The 16,828-nt window shown below is 43.7% G+C and overlaps 1 protein-coding gene across 1 annotated transcript in view; it reads left to right on the top strand.

Annotated features, from left to right (window-relative positions):
- Positions 1-16,828, top strand: part of LOC126212729 (uncharacterized) — a 173,109-nt gene that overhangs the window by 128,971 nt on the left and 27,310 nt on the right. The gene's annotated exons all lie outside the window — the stretch shown is intronic.

Genomic DNA, 16,828 nt, shown 5'->3' with positions numbered 1-16,828 from the left:
TAAATCATCAATAAGAAAGAAAAATAAAAATGGTAACCACACTGTCTTTTTTATTTCATAAGCTTTCATCTGCACTATATCAAAAAATCTGATATTTGTTAACTGCAGTGAGCGCAAATTTCCGTCACATCGCGCAGTGTAAGAAATTCTGTTGGGAAATATTAATTGGTGGTATCGCCAAGGATACTGTCCATTATCTCGATTGTCTAAAGTCAATGTTGTGCATAAACAAGGCAAAGTCGATGTCTTGGTTTGTTTCTGCATACCTCACTAAGACTAAAGAATATAAGAGTGGGATAATGTAGAAATGCGTAATGCAAGCAGTCAGATATTTATACAGTGACGTTCTTCATTAATAGTTGCCTGTCGAATGGGTGAATTTTTACTTGTGAACTCTTATGACTGTTTGCTTATAGCAGACACGAGATTACTTTGAGTTCTTCTTCAGTGTTTGAGAGCTTTAGAGCTGCCTATTGTTAAACATATGTACATAATTTTGTCAGTGTCATTCAATCACATCTTATCGTACTTTAATACCCGTTTTGAAAGCAGTTGCGCACAACAGTCAATATTACGTACCTTGTGTATGATAACTTTATTGAGAGTGCATATCTATGTTTCATTTTGACAGTATTACACAAACTGCTAAGAAGTACTAACACCACAACACTGCTAGTATGAACAGCTGCGGTAAAACAAAAAACGACGAACAAAAACACGACAGCGATGAGGACTACCAAAGATCATATTGATGCGCTCTTGGTTGGTGTGGTGGGGGGTAGGTGTGGAGGGGGTAAATGGGCGGGGCTTGTGCAAATGTCTGGGGCTGTCGCTAATGTTTCCTTAAATACCGTGGGAAGCAGGCGTGATCTGGATTTCACGTGATAGCAGTGATAAAATATAACTATCGATCATAGTACATCAAAGATAAAAACTTCTCCTCGATTCTGTAGCGCCACTGTCCATATATCGCTGAGTTTCATAGCTTCTTTTCTGTTAAAATTATCCCCTTGTTTATATATTTCGATGGCTTCTCTATATAGCCATGGATAACAGTTCGTCATAGTACATAAAACTTCAGTTTCCGAAAATTTCACTATTTGATCACCCAACTGAAGAGCATGTTCCACCACGGCTGACTTATCTGTTTTCCCTAGTCAGTAAAGACTTTTATGTTCCTTCAACCGTGTATTCACACTTCTCTTTGTAGTTCCAATGTAGACCCTACCACATGTACACGGAATCTCCTTCAAAAATGGCTCTAAGCACTATGGGACTTAACATCTGAGGTCATCAGTCCCCTGGACTTAGACGGCAGCAATAGTGAGGTTCCGGACTGAAGCGCCTAGAACCGCTTGGCCAACGGACTCTTGTATACACCACTTGCAGACAGAGGTGACGTTTATCTTTGATGGAACGACGTGCTTGGCCTATTTTCATAGTTGGTCTGAAAATCGGTCAAATGTTATGTTTCCTTAACATCTTTCCGATTTGATGGTTCAAATGGCTCTGAGCACTATGGAACTTAACTTCTGAGGTAATCAGTCCCCTAGAATTTAGAACTACTTAAACCTAACTAACCTAAGGACATCACACACATCCATGCCCGAGGCAGGATTCGAACCTGCGACCGTAGCGGTCGCGCGGTTCCAGACTGAAGCGCCTAGAACCACTCGGCCACACAAGCCGGCGCCGATTTCATCCGTTACTTTTTTGATGAAGGGTACAGAAACTGCGGTCTTCGATCGCTGTGTCCTATCGTTGTCCTTAGGCCTCCTGTTATTCGGTCGCAAAAATCTATTTATTTCCTTATGAGAGTACCCATTCTTCCCAAAAGACTGCTTTAGATGTTTTAACTCGACGTCCAGGCATTCCAGCGCACAAATCCTTTTAGCTCTGTCCACTAGACTTTTAATTTCTGTTGTGGATGATGGTTGGAATCCTTATGCAAGTATTTGTCGGTAGGTGTAACCTTCCGAAAGACTTTATGTTTCAAGCTGCTATCAGTCTGTCTCATAAAGAAGAATGATATTGCATTGTCTTTCTCCATTTCCACGGGAAAGTGGATTTAGGATTTATACTATTTAAATAACAAAACAATACCTCTAAAGCTTTTATGCCAAGTGACCAAACCTCAAATGTATCATTCATGTATCGATACCAGTTTTTATCTTTGACGTACTATGATCGATAGTTATATTTTATCATTGACAAGGTTTATCTCTGCTATCACGTGAAATCCAGACCACGCCCACTTCCCACGGTATTTAGGCCGTCCTTAGACGTCCGACTCATACGCCCTCCAAATCCTCGAACGCCATGCGCTCCGCCTCGCCTTCCGCATCCGCCTTCCGTCCCCCACGCGCATCCTCTATGACCTCATCCCCTTCCCCCACCTTCTCCTTTTCCTTGAACACATCCGCACACTATATATTGTCCGTCGCCTTGATCCCCCTCACCCCCTGGTGTCTCCCTTCCTCTCCACTCCCGACCAGTTGCCGCGCCTTTACCGTTGTGTCCCTCCCTCTCTCCATCTCCACACCCTCCATCTCCTTTCCCAACACAACTTCCACCGTCTACCACTCCCGGATGATGAGCTTCGCCCTGACATCTACCCTTCCTACCAACTCTAACCCCCTCTTCCTGCCTCCTCCTCAGGGCTCCCTCTCCTCCCCCTCCCTCCTTCTGAGCGGATTTCCCCTCCTACTCCCCCTCCATCTCTTGTGCCTTCTTTCAGTGTCTCTGCGCTCCCTCCTGCCCTGTCTTCCCTTTTCCTCTCCCGCCCCATGTGTCTCCTGCCTCTTCGTGAACCCACGGTTGCCCCTCCTCTCTTCATCCCGCCGCTTCCCCAGCTGCCCCATGCTCTCCCCTCCTTTTCCATCCTCTCTGACCTTTCCCTCGGCAGGTCCCACCTGGTAGTTTTATTCTTCGTCGTGTGTGCTCCAAGTGGGTTTTAAGTGTGTTGTTTCGGAGTGTTTTTAATACTGTGGCCGACTTTTAACCTGTGCCTGCGCATCCAGTGACTTCTCTGTGTTTTCAGAATCGCCAACTGTGTTTTTTTAACTTTCTGGTGTTTTTTTTTTAACTGTCCCCAATGAACGTCTACATATCAGTGTATTTTTACCTCCATTTTCTCCCCTTACTCTGTTTTACGTTCCCCCTTTTTTACCTCCTTATGTATGTATTATTTTATTCTTGTTTTAATTGTCATGTCACTCGGCTGAAGAGCGGCGGATTGTGCTGCTGACAGCCCTCCCCTGCCCATATGGGGCAGGGGAATGAAATCACAATAGAGAAAAAAAAAAAGTCCGACTCATCAGTCGGTAAGACAGCACAACCAGGAGCACATCCGAAGATGTCCAATGTAACCTTGGATGAAACGTCAGGTATTGAAGGGTTCCATGGACCACTACCATACAACCCAGAAGAATTCTCGACAGTGAACGTTGTTGCTGCTTTGATTAGAAAAAGTAATAATGCTTGCAGACACTTCATAATTTGTGAAACCAATGATATGGGAAAACCTGTGGTATCTGACACGAAAACTGATAATATCCTCTCCTTATGCAGGACGAAAAAAAGGTCACCCGCAGGGGAAATTACGCTAATACTGTGAGCAGCCACTGTAGCCCAGATACTGGCATCAAATGACGAGTAGAAGAGGCCACAAGTCATGTTTTAATCTCAATAGACGAAGGAAAAATCCAAGTAGCGATGAGGATTAAACAGAAAATGGGAAGATGTCAGCAGTGGGGAAGAAGCGAACAGACACGGTTCTTACATATTGTGTTGTTCAGATATGTGCAAATACTATTACAATGGTTGAGCAATAAGCATGTTTTTAATACAAATGGTTCAAATGGCTCTAAGCACTATGGGACTTAACATCTAAGGTCATCAGTCCCCTAGACTTAGAGCTACTTAAACCCAACTAACCTAAGGACATCACACACATCCATGTCCGCGGCGGGATCGAACCTGCGACCGTCGCAGCAGTGCGGTTCCAGACTGAAGCGCCTAGACCGCTCGGCCACAGCGGCCGGCTTTTGTGCTGTGATTGTTTAAATCAGTCTATAGCATACAGCGTAATTACTGTAAGTTGCGAGCGAGAGGGAAGTGTAATTGTTTCTTAAGTGGTAGACATATGGGGCCATGGAAAGGAGTAGTGTAGGAGATACGTTGGCAGTATGGAGAGTGACAAGGTGGTCTTCGGTATGGGAATGGGTAAGCTCCAATCAGGCATTGTAGGTCTTGTGGTAGTCTTCTTGGATTATTTTGTGTTATAGTGGGATATGTCCATTAAAATTATCCGGGATGTTATGACGTGGTCGGTTGATGAATTCTGTCTCAATTCCCAACGTTTCGTCCCCGACTGCGGGAGACATCTTCAAGGGGGTCTGTAGCTCGATGAAAGGTCCAGCACACCCACTGACTGCCGCTAAATTCCGTGTCCGCGCGCTCCCGCGCCGCGGCGTGACGTCACGTGTTTTGAAAACGTCAGTGCAATTGGCCGCTGTCCGCTGCCGTTGCCATCACCCAGTAGTGGACGGGTGGTACACATCTTCTTCAACACCGGCATCCATATACCGTTTAATTTCACACCCTCCTCCTTTCGATTGAAATTATTAGGGTGTTTGGCGATTTCGATTGCCCCCTGTAGAGCATTTCGTAATATCCGCTTGTGGCCGCTAGTACTTGCGTCTCCTCAAAACGAATATTGTGGTTCCCTGGCTGGAAAGCATGCTCCGCAACAGCTGATCGTTCCGTTTCTCCTCTTCTACAATTTCCCTTGTGCTCTTCCAAACGTTTAGAAACAGTTCTTTTAGTGGTACCCACATAAACACCTCCACAGCTGCATGCGATCCTATACACTTCAGCTCTTTCCAATGGTTTGCGAGCGTCCTTGGCAGGCTAAGGTATTTCTGTATGTTCCTGGTGGGCTTGTAAATTACGGTAATATTCCGCTTTGTCAAGATCCTCCATATTATTTCCGTTACATTTTTAACAAACGGCAGGAAAACCTTAGATTTTGCTGTAGCCTGTGCGTCACTATGGTTTCTGCGTGGTTGTATCAACGCACGTTTTATTTCGGCGTTCTTCATTAGTGCATTGTGGAGATGTTCCATCTCAGCGTCGAGAAACTCGGTTCACAAATATTTCTAGCTCTGTCCGCTAACGTCTTGATAACACCCTGCTTCTGTTGTGGGTGGTGGTTCGAATCCCGGTGCAAATAACGGTCCGTGTGTGTGGGTTTGCGGTATACTGAGTGGCCCAAACTACCATTTTCGTTTCTGAAAACAAGCACATCGAGGAAGTGTAATTTGCCGTCTACCTCCTCCTCCATTGTAAACTGAATTCTCGAGTTTATACTATTCAGATGTTCGTGGAAGCGGCTTAGTTCCTCCCTGCCATGTCTCCACAGCACAAGCGTGTCATCCACGTATCGGAATCATACATTTGGTTTTCTGCTGGCATTACCTAAGGCCTGTTCTTCGAACTTCTCCATAAAGAAGTTTGCAATTACGGGACTTAGCGGGCTTCCCATAGTCACGCCATCCGTTTGCTCATAAAACTGTTCATTCCACTTGAAGTATGTGTTCGTTAAACAACACTTAAACAGTTCTGAAATATCGGCAGGAAAAATTCGATCCAGCTGTTCCAAGAGCACAAGCTCAATTGTAGAAGAGGAGAAACGGAACGATTAGCTGTTGCGGAGCATGCTTTCCAGCCAGGTATCCACCATATTCGTTTCGAGGAGACGCAAGTATTAGCGGCCACAAGCGGATATTACGAAAGGCTCTGCAGGGAGGCAATCGAAATCGCCAAACACCCTAATAATTGCAGTTGAAAGGAGGAGGGCGTGAAATTAAACGGTATATGGATGCCGGTGTTGAAGACGATGTGTACCACCCGTCCACTACTGGGTGATGGCAACGGCAGCGGACAGCGGCCAATTGCACTGACGTTTTCAAAACACGTGACGTCACGCCGCGGCGCGGGAGCGCGCGGACACGGAATTTAGCGGCAGTCAGTGGGTGTGCTGGACCTTTCATCGAGCTACGGACCCCCTTGAAGATGTCTCCCGCAGTCGGGGACGAAACGTTGGGAATTGACACAGAATTCATCAACCGGCCACGTCATAACAGCCTGGATAATTATAATGGACATGACATTTCCGGCCGCGAAAGTCTACATTTTAGTATAGTGGGATAGCTACAGAGGTGGAAAACATGTATTAGGATGGACAATTAGAGTGAGTCATGATTGCTTCCAATTGGCTGAAAGACTTCTGCAGTTGTATCTGAAGAAGTTGGCAGAGGAGTCACTTTTGGGATGGTTGTGTTAGGAAGTGGAGTAGGTCTTCTGAAAGGAAAGTGATCAGCTGTTAACTTTACCATGGGAACTGATGTGGATATACAGGTGTTGTACCATTACCTCCTTTCTGCGTAGTTGTTGTGATGTTGAATTAATTTAGTTATTCCGTATAAGTCAGTGCAGATTGCTACGTGCGGGTTGAAATACATGTGCAGGCGTCAGTCGGAACATACAACGATGATGGTGTAACGTAAGAGTTTCAATGCTGAATATTGTTTTTGGAACGCCATCTATATTTTGAGCGCATGTAAACGCGTCTGTAGCGTGACTTAATCTCAATACGCAGAGAAAAACGTTATTTATTATTAATGGAAATGTTATGCTCTCTTTCAGTGAACGACGATGTAACACAACCTGCAACTTGCCCATAGAGTAAACATCTCTGGAGTGAGCATTGCGTTCTGCGCCTGTTGTCTACATTAAACAACGATTGTCACGTGTTTTCGGGAATACGCTGTGCGTGTGTGCTTTCTGCAGAGAGTTTATAATATCAAGAGTTTTTTGTTGTGTTTTCACCGTTTGTTGATAGTGTAATAGCTATGGTGAATCACTGTTGTTGCTACGGATGCAAAGAAAAATATGTGAAAGGAGGGATAGTAACTTTTCATGGGTACAATGTTTAAAAATTTCGAGACGCATTATAATTATGGTTTCATTCTGTAGACCTATTTTTCTCCGATTTTATGACTATACAATAAAAATTACGGCTCGTACAAAAGCTTACAAACAATCGTTTCCTCTCGTAAATTTCCTAGTGGAACTGGAAAGGGAATGGTTAGTTGTTTCAGCAAATACTATTCTCCATGCATTTATCAGTGACGTGTTCAAACCTTTTTGTTTACTATAAAGTTACAATAGGAGACCATGTTAATTGTGTCTAGGACATGGAGAATGATTATGTGTGATTTATATATGGGGTGACTGTTACATGGCCAACTGTATTTGCTTTACAGTACATTTATTCTACAATGGCCTTTTTTCCCCCTTCTTACTCAGTCTACTATTTATTTAATAAACTGGGAGCAAGTACGTAAAATGCGTTAAATAAACACTTCAAAGTGTCACCAGTATGAAAAGTTGTGCTTTAGGTCGCAAAAACAAGAAAATAAATATGCAGAAATAGCAGAAAAAAAGGACGAATTAGCAGGGATATAATCGCTAATGTGTGGCAAATTCGGTGTTTTTCGGACACTTGCAAAAGTACTAGTGTACTGTCAAGTCGTTTTGCAAGACTACCACTGCATAAATGCACGTCAGGCTCTGTAATACTTTAAAGTGGCGTATCATACAGAAAACTACCAAAAACCGAGAGCATCTGAACTGTGACACCTACCGCAAAGAAGCAGAATGTAATATCACTTGCCCTTAGAAGTTACGTAGCTGGTTTATTCCCGGTATCAAATGGATACTGTTAAAATGTCTGCGCAACATTTATAAATAATCCACGACATTTACGAAGAGAATCCGTCTGTACTAGGGATATAGTGACATTCTAAATACACATGGCGCTATACAGACAAACACACGACGTCCCGAGATCACGTGACCAGGCCGGCAATGTATGTTGACGACACAAAATCCGTTCTCCACATGTGGATGCTCACTCCAGAGATTTTTACTCTATAAACTTACCCAGCGATAATACAGAGCATGAGAGAATTTCTTTCCCCAGCAAATTAATATAACGTTACACAGAAAGAAAGAATGGTACAAACATCTACGTATTTTTTAAATAATTTAAATAAATATTAAATATTTTATTTAACTATTTATCTTTAAGAACTGAGTTAACTTTTAATCCTTTAAATTAACCGAAAATATTTTAAACCAGAGGTGAAGCCTCTTACGGTGTTAAATCTCTGAATAAGTTACGTAATCAAAAATATTAACTAACCTCGGTATTGAAAACTGACTGGAATAGTTCATAAAAGCGCTTAGAATTATTTTCCCTTTCGAGTGAAGCTCGCAAACACTGAAATATGTTTTAGTACACGTAATAGCGGACTTAGCACGACTGGAACAGTCTAACACAGGTGGGTAATAGACAGCAACGTCATAATTATTTATAATAAATTTTACGTTGAGGGAGAGGTATTTTTGAAAGGAAACTTAACACATTTTCAATTAACATTATACTGTAACTTTAAAGCTCATACAGATAGCTAGGAGAGAGAGAACAAACAGGGGCGAGCAACATAGCTCTTGTGTATACAGGGTGGTCCATTGATAGTGACAGGGACAAATATCTCTCGAAATAAGCGTCAAACGAAAAACCTACAAAGAACGAAACTTGTCTAGCTTGAAGGGGAAAACCAGATGGCGCTATGGTTGGTCCACTAGATGGCGCTGCCATAGGTCAAACGGATATCAACTGCGTTTTTTTTTAATAGGAACCCCCATTTTTTATTACATATTCGTGTAGTACATAAAGAAATATGAATGTTATAGTTAGACCACTTTTTTTATTTATTTTTTGCTTTGTGATAGGTGGCGCTGTAATAGTCACAAACATATGGCTCACAATTTTAGACGAACAGTTGGTAACAGGTACGTTTTTTAAATTAAAATACAGAACGTACGTACGTTTGAACATTTTATTTCGGTTGTTCCAATATGATACATGTACCCTATCATTTCTGAGAACGCATGCTGTTACAGCGTGATTACCTGTAAATGCCACATTAATGCAATAAATGCTCAAAATGATGTCCGTCAACCTCAATGCATTTGGCAATACGTGTAACGACATTCCTCTCAACAGCGAGTAGTTCGCCATCTGTAATGTTCGCACATGCATTGACAATGCGCTGACGCATGTTGTCAGACGTTGTCGGTGCATCACGATAGCAAATATCCTTCCACTTTCCCCACAAAAAGAAATCTGGGGACGTCGGATCCGGTGAAAATGCGGGCCTGTCATGAAATATGCTATTCATTTCCTCTTCAACCGCACGCAAGCTATGTGCCGGACATCCATCATGTTGGAAGTACATCGCCATTCTGTCATGCAGTGAAACAGCTTGTAGTAACATCGATAGAACATTACGTAGGAAATCAGCATACATTGCACCACTTAGATTGCCATCGATAAATGGGGGTCAATTATCCTTCCTCCCATAATGCCGCACCATACATTAACCCGCCAAGGTCGCTGATGTTCCAATTGTCGCAGCCATCTCGGATTATCCGTTGTCCAGTAGTGTATATTATGCCGGTTTACGTTACCGCTGTTGGTGAATGACACTTCGTCGCTAAATAGAACGCGTGCTAAAAGCTGTCATCGTCCCGTAATTTCTCTTGTGCCCAGGGGCAGAACTGTACACGACGTTCAAAGTCGTCGCCATGCAATTCCTGGTGCATTGAAATATGGTACGGGTGCAATCGATGTTGATGTGGCATTCGCAACACCGACGTTTTTGAGATTCCCGATTCTCGCACAGTTTTTCTGCTACTGATATGCGGATCAGCCGCGACAGCAGCTAAAACACCTACTTGGGCAGCATCATTTGCTGCAGATCGTGGTTGACGTTTCACATGTGGCTGAACACTTACGGTTTCCTTAAATAACGTAACTATCCGGCGAACGTTCCGGACACTTGGATGATGTCGTCCAGGATACCGAGCAGCATACATAGCACACGCCCGTTGGACATTTTGATCACAATACCCATACATCAACACGATATCGACCTTTTCCGCAATTGGTAACGGTCCATTTTAACACGGGTAATGTATCACGAAGCAAATACCGTCCGCACTGGCGGAATGTTACGTGATACCACGTACTTTTGTGACTATTACAGCGCCATCCATCACAAAGCGAAAAAAGTGGTCGAACTAAAACATTCATATTTCTTTACGTACTACGCGAATATGTATTTTAAACAAACGCAGTTGATATCCGTTTGACCTACGGCAGCGCCATCTAGCGGCTCAACCATAGCGCCATCTGGTTTCCCCTTCAAGCTAGACAAGTTTCGTTTTCGTTTGATGCTTATTTCGTGAGATATTTGGCCCGGTCATTATCAATGGACCATCTTGTATATATTACACATGAAGTTCCATTCTTTCATGGAACGTATTGAAATATTCTTTGCGACTCATGGAAAATATTTACAATATTTGTTACAGATAATTATCAGACTCGACAAAATAACTTATAATATTACAAGCATTATTTTCTCTATTTACATTTCATTAAAAGTGTAAACGTTGTGTGACTAGGGTGCAAGTCTTTCGATTTGACGCCACTTCGGCGACCTGCGTGTCGATGGGGATGAAATGATGACAACACAACACCCAGTCCCCAAGCAAAGAAAATCTTCGACCCAGCCAGGAATCGAACCCGGGCACTTACGATCGTCATCGTCTCACGCTGACCACTCAGCTACCGGGGGCGGACCGCATTTAATTCCTATCAGTTGAATAAATTGCCTCAAACATTACATAGGCTTCCAGCTGACGCCACAGTGTGGAGAGGAATTGGTCAATGTGAGCAAGGAAATTATGTGGTACAGGATGACCGGTCAGATACACGCAGTAGCACAAGTAACTGTTAGAAAGGTAAAATACATACTTAGGATAAAGTGTTCAGTACGATGACGCTATATACTTGCAATGTTAAAATAACGCTTATAAATTACATCTTTCCTCACAAAGTATTTGAGGTAGGAAGTTGAACTTTTTACAGATTATTTATTGGAATATGGGCTACAACTTAACACAGGGATTTTACAAAATTTTAGTTCAGTTGTTAAAGATGATTTTTTTTCAATTGTAATGAAAATTCACAACATTTTTTTGCAATTTTTTATTTATATATTCAAAAACATACAGTTTTTTGGAAAAAGGCTGTGTTAAATTATGCAGAAGGTGCTGTGTAACATTTACTGAAAGTTTGAAACAAATATGTTTGGAAGATCCTTAGAAAACATGTAATTAGTATGAGAAAATAAAAGTTTTGGGAAACGAGCGACAAAGATTGGATTAACTTTTTAGTGCATTCCAGGTCCATAGGATGGATTATCTTCATCCTCTGCAAACTCCTCCTCCAGCTTCCTCTTGTTCCTCCTCCTGTTTACTCTTGCTTGTATTTCTAGGCTCTTTACAGCCCTGTCTGCAGCCCGAAGGCGTTCCTTGTCTAAAGCAAGCATCGCTTGTACCATGTTAGAACCTATCTTCATTCCCATATTTCTAAATACCTTGCACCTTACAATGTTGCCATCATTGAAAGGATCTGAGGATTTCTAATAACTTTACTTTTACTCATTATTATACTTCAACAAAACAGACTCAAGAAACAGAATTAATTACGAATATTTTCGAGATAACGACAGAGTAAATAAACATGAAACAATCGACAATCACACCAGCGATATATATTGAACCATCACAGGTTAGCCACAACACATACTTTATCTCACATCACTAAAATGTACCTGATGAACACGGACGTTAATAATAACACCATTTGACAGCAGTTTAACAGCGCCACAGTGGGTCACGCCCATGTAGAACACATTTCAAAAAAAATTTAAAAATAGTTGTAGTCTTCGGAATTGAATAAATTATATATCTATTAAAAGGTAATAGTCTGCAAATTCAGAAAACGCAAAAAAGTAAAAATTGAACTTTTCATGATTTTGAGCCTTTCCGGAGCCCCTTAACATGATCTGTATCCAACTGGGGCTGTTTTTGAGGAACCGTATTGCAACTCGACAGTGGTTATTCTATGAGGATTTTTGGTTCGCTACTCCACATCCGCTGTGGGTTCTGTGAGTGGGTTACTGGTTCACCACAGGCTATAGAGAGACGTGTAGCTAGTGTGATGGGACAAAGGCGTGGATATTCTGTCAGACTGTGGGCATGAAGATAAGAGTGGTTGGGAATGCGAATTGAAAAGTGGAGATGGTTAGATTGGAAGACAGGGGTGCACTACACAAAAGAAGCAGCTACTTGGGTGGCAGAGTACTTGTGGAGTGCACATGGGGGGGTTTTAGGCTAGACAGTACAGGGTTATTACAAATGATTGAAGCGATTTCACAGCTCTACAATAACTTTATTATTTGAGATATTTTCACAATGCTTTGCACACACATACAAAAACTCAAAAAGTTTTTTTAGCCATTCACAAATGTTCGATATGTGCCCCTTTAGTGATTCGGCAGACATCAAGCCGATAATCAAGTTCCTCCCACACTCGGCGCAGCATGTCCCCATCAATGAGTTCGAAAGCATCGTTGATGTGAGCACGCAGTTCTGGCACGTTTCTCGGTAGAGGAGGTTTAAACACTGAATCTTTCACATAACCCCACAGAAAGAAATCGCACGGGGTTAAGTCGGGAGAGCGTGGAGGCCATGACACGAATTGCTGATCGTGATCTCCACCACGACCGATCCATCGGTTTTCCAATCTCCTGTTTAAGAAATGCCGAACATCGTGATGGAAGTGCGGTGGAGCACCATCCTGTTGAAAGATGAAGTCGGCGCTGTCGGTCTCCAGTTGTGGCATGAGCCAATTTTCCAGCATGTCCAGATACACGTGTTCAACCGTTTCTTCGCTCACTGCAGGCCGACCCGTCGATTTCCCCTTACAGAGGCATCCAGAAGCTTTAAACTGCGCATTCCATCGCCGAATGGAGTTAGCAGTTGGTGGATCTTTGCTGAACTTCGTCCTGAAGTGTCGTTGCACTGTTATGACTGACTGATGTGAGTGCATTTCGAGCACGACGTACGCTTTCTCGGCTCCTGTCGCCATTTTGTCTCACTGCGCTCTCGAGCGCTCTGGCGGCAGAAACCTGAAGTGCGGCTTCAACCGAACAAAACTTTATGAGTTTTTCTACGTATCTGTAGTGTGTCGTGACCATATGTCAATGAATGGAGCTACAGTGAATTTATTAAATCGCTTCAATCATTTGTAATAGCCCTGTAGTTTGAGGTAATCTCATGAATACTCGTTAGTCGGTACAAATTGGAAATTTGTGGAAAGTTCTGTGGGACCAAACCGCTGAGGTCGTCGGTCCCTAGGCTTACACACTACTTACTCTAACGTAAACTATACGCTTAGGACAACACACACACTCACACACATGTCCGACGGAGGACTCGAATCTCCGACAGCGGGAGCCGCGCGAACTGTGCCAAGACGCCCCAGACCACGCGGCGTTAGTCGGTACACATACAGGGAAAACAGACCTATTTAGAGTAAACACAGTTCGACTGCCAAGATTGTACAGTAAATTGTCACAGTATTCGTAACAAAGGTCCCGAATTTACTGCCCCACAGGAAAGTTTTCAACCTCACATTATTCTTGGGACTGAGAGCTGGCTAAAACTCTGAGATATTTAGTGGGTCTTGGAATGTTTATCGGAAAGACAGACTAGATTAGACGCCGTAGTAGGGGGAGTGGTCATTGCAGTCGACAAAATATTGTCTCTACTGAGGTTGAAATTGACTGTGAGAGTGAAGTTATCTGGTAGCACATAACAGGTCTAGGCGAAACCAAGTTAATCGTTGGATGTTTCTAGCGACCACCCGACTCCGCTGTGTCATTTCCAGAGTCATACGAAGAAAGTCTATGGTCAGTTGTGGATAAACACTCGGATCATGCGACACTAGTTGATGGTGACTTTAACCTACCGAATATAGAATGGGACGTGGATGGATTCATTGACGGGTGTACTGACAGACAGTCTTGTGAAGTACACTACTGGCCATTAAAATTGCTACACCAAGAAGAAATGCAGATGATAAACGGGTATTCATTGGACAAGTATATTATACTAGAACTGACACGTGATTACATTTTCACGCAATTTGGGTACATAATCCTCAGAAATCAGTACCCGGAACAACCACCTCTGACCTTAATAACGGCCTTGATACGCCTGGGCATTGAGTCAAACAGAGCTTGGATGGCGTGTACAGGTAAAGCTGCCCAAGCAGCTTCAACACGATACCACAGTTCATCAAGAGTAGTGACTGGCGTATTGGGACAAGCCACTTGCTCGGCCACCATTGGCCAGACGTTTTCAGTTGGTGAGAGATCTGGATAATGTGCTGGCACGGGCTGCAGTCGAACATATTCCGTATCCAGAGAGGCCCGTACAGGACTTGCAACATGCGGTCGTGCATTATCCTGCTGAAATGTAGGGTTTCGCAGGGGTCGAATGAAGGGTAGAGCCACGGGTCGTAACAGATCTGGAATGTAACGTCCACTGTTCAATGTGTCGTCAATGCGGACAAGAGGTGACCGACACGTGTAACCAACGGCACCACATACCATCACGCCGCATGATACGCTATTACGACGATGACGAATACACGCTTCCAATGTGCGTTCACCGCGATGTTGCCAAACACGGATGCGACATCGTGATGCTGTAAACAGAACCTGGATTCATCCGAAAAAATGACGTTTTGCCATTCGTACACCCAGGTTCGTCGTCGAGTACACTATCTCAGGCGCTCCTGTCTGTGATGCAGCATCAAGGGTAACCGCAGCCACGGTCTCCGAGCTGATAGTCCGTGATGCTGCAAACGTCGTCGAACTGTTCGTGCAGATGGTTGTTGTCTTGCAAACGTCCCCATCTGTTGACTCAGGGATCAAAACGTGGCTGCACGATGCGTTACAGCCATGTGGATAAGATGCCTGTCATCTCGACTGCTAGTGATACGAGGCCGTCGGGATCCAGCACGACGTTCCGTATTACCCTCCTGAACCCACCGATTCCATATTCTGCTAACAGTCATTGGATCTCGACCAACGCGAGCAGCAATATCGCGATACGATAAACTGCAATCGCGATAGGCTACAATCCGACCTTTATCAAAGTCGAAAACGTGATGGTACGCATTTCTCCTCCTTACACGAGGCATCACAACAACGTATCGCCAGGCAACGACGATCAACTGCTGTTTGTGTATGAGAAATCGGTTGGAAACTTTCGTCGTGTCAGCACGTTGTAGGTGTCGCCACCGGCGCCAACCTTGTGTGAATGCTCTGAAAAGCTAATCATTTGCATATCACAGGATCCTCTTGCTGTGGGTTAAATTTCGCGTCTGTAGCACGTCATCATCGTGGTGTAGCAATTTTAATGGCCAGTAGCACAGTTTCAAACTTATTTGAAACACCTGAAGTCATAATATCGTGCTGTCCTCAATCGCTGGATTTGCTGCAAGTGTTTGGATAAGTGGAACTGTTTGATGGTAAAACTGTCTCTCCTCCCAAAGAGGCCCTGAAGGCCCAACGGTACCGACCGGCTGCTGTGTCATCCCCAACCCATAGGCATCACTGGATGTGGATATGGAGGGGCATGTGGTCAGCACACCGCTCTGCCAGCCGTATGTCAGTTTCTGAGACCGAGCCGCTACTTCTCAGTCAAGTAGCTTCTCAGTTTGCCTCACGAGGGATGAGTGCGCCCAGCTTGCCAACAGCTCTCGGCAGACCGGATGGTCACCCATCCAAGTGCTAGCCCAGCCCGAGAGCGCTCAACATAGGTGATCTGACGCGACCTAGTGTTACCACTGTGGCAAGGCCGTTGGCGTTTGATGGTACATTCACGTTTGTCGATAGACCTCATCTTTCTGTGAGAGTTCTGCGTCCAGCTGGCCTGCCAGTCCCAATATGCAGAATTATTGCAACTGTCACATCACTTAAACCAGACACAAAACTCCCTGGCAGACCAGGACTACGTGCTGAATGGGGACTTGATCTCCGATGTTTCATATAAGTGCACTCTCCCCGACAGAGTGAGAATTCATTCAGGTAGCAATTCTCAAGGCTATTGCCTTTCTTCCGGGAGTGCTGGTATGTGGGAAGAAGGGGGGGGGGGGGCAGCTTCTGTGATGGCTTGAATGCAAAAGACAGGATGCTGCAGAAGGAAAGCTGTGAGGGTGGGTGCCGATTCGTCCCTGGCTAGCTCAATGTGTATTTTTTTAACGACATGGTATTCGGCGTTGACTGTAGAAATTGTTTTGTAGTTGCAGGTTCAGCCTTTGGGTCATTTTCAAGTGGTATTGAGGAAGATTTTGCTTCAGCTCATGACTTTAAAATCCTTCCATATGTGTACATGCCATCATCTAAAACAAGTGTTTTCACTATAGACATACAATAACATGAAACAGGCGCGAAGCTCTGTACATTGTGGAATAGTCCTTTCAAAAAATTCTACATGACAGTGAACCCCAATTGTGAGACGTTAGTCAGTGTGTATTGTTCTTCACGTCTGGATTTTATTGTGTATACAGTTCAGTCAACACAAATCTGGACTACTTTCCTTCATCTATAACAAATCTGAACAAGTCATTCATATCCTTCACACGAGTATCACATGTTCACTTTCTTGCAATTCACGTCAAATTCTTATTTAAAGATAAGATGTACTCTACGGCAAGCGTTGCAGTTCTGCTGCTTGTTGTTGTTGTGGTATCCAGTCCTGAGACTGGTTTGAT

The sequence above is a fragment of the Schistocerca nitens genome, chromosome 11 (genome assembly GCF_023898315.1).
Source record: "Schistocerca nitens isolate TAMUIC-IGC-003100 chromosome 11, iqSchNite1.1, whole genome shotgun sequence".
Lineage (NCBI taxonomy): Eukaryota > Metazoa > Arthropoda > Insecta > Orthoptera > Acrididae > Schistocerca > Schistocerca nitens.
This window is presented reverse-complemented; position numbering and strand designations above follow the sequence as displayed.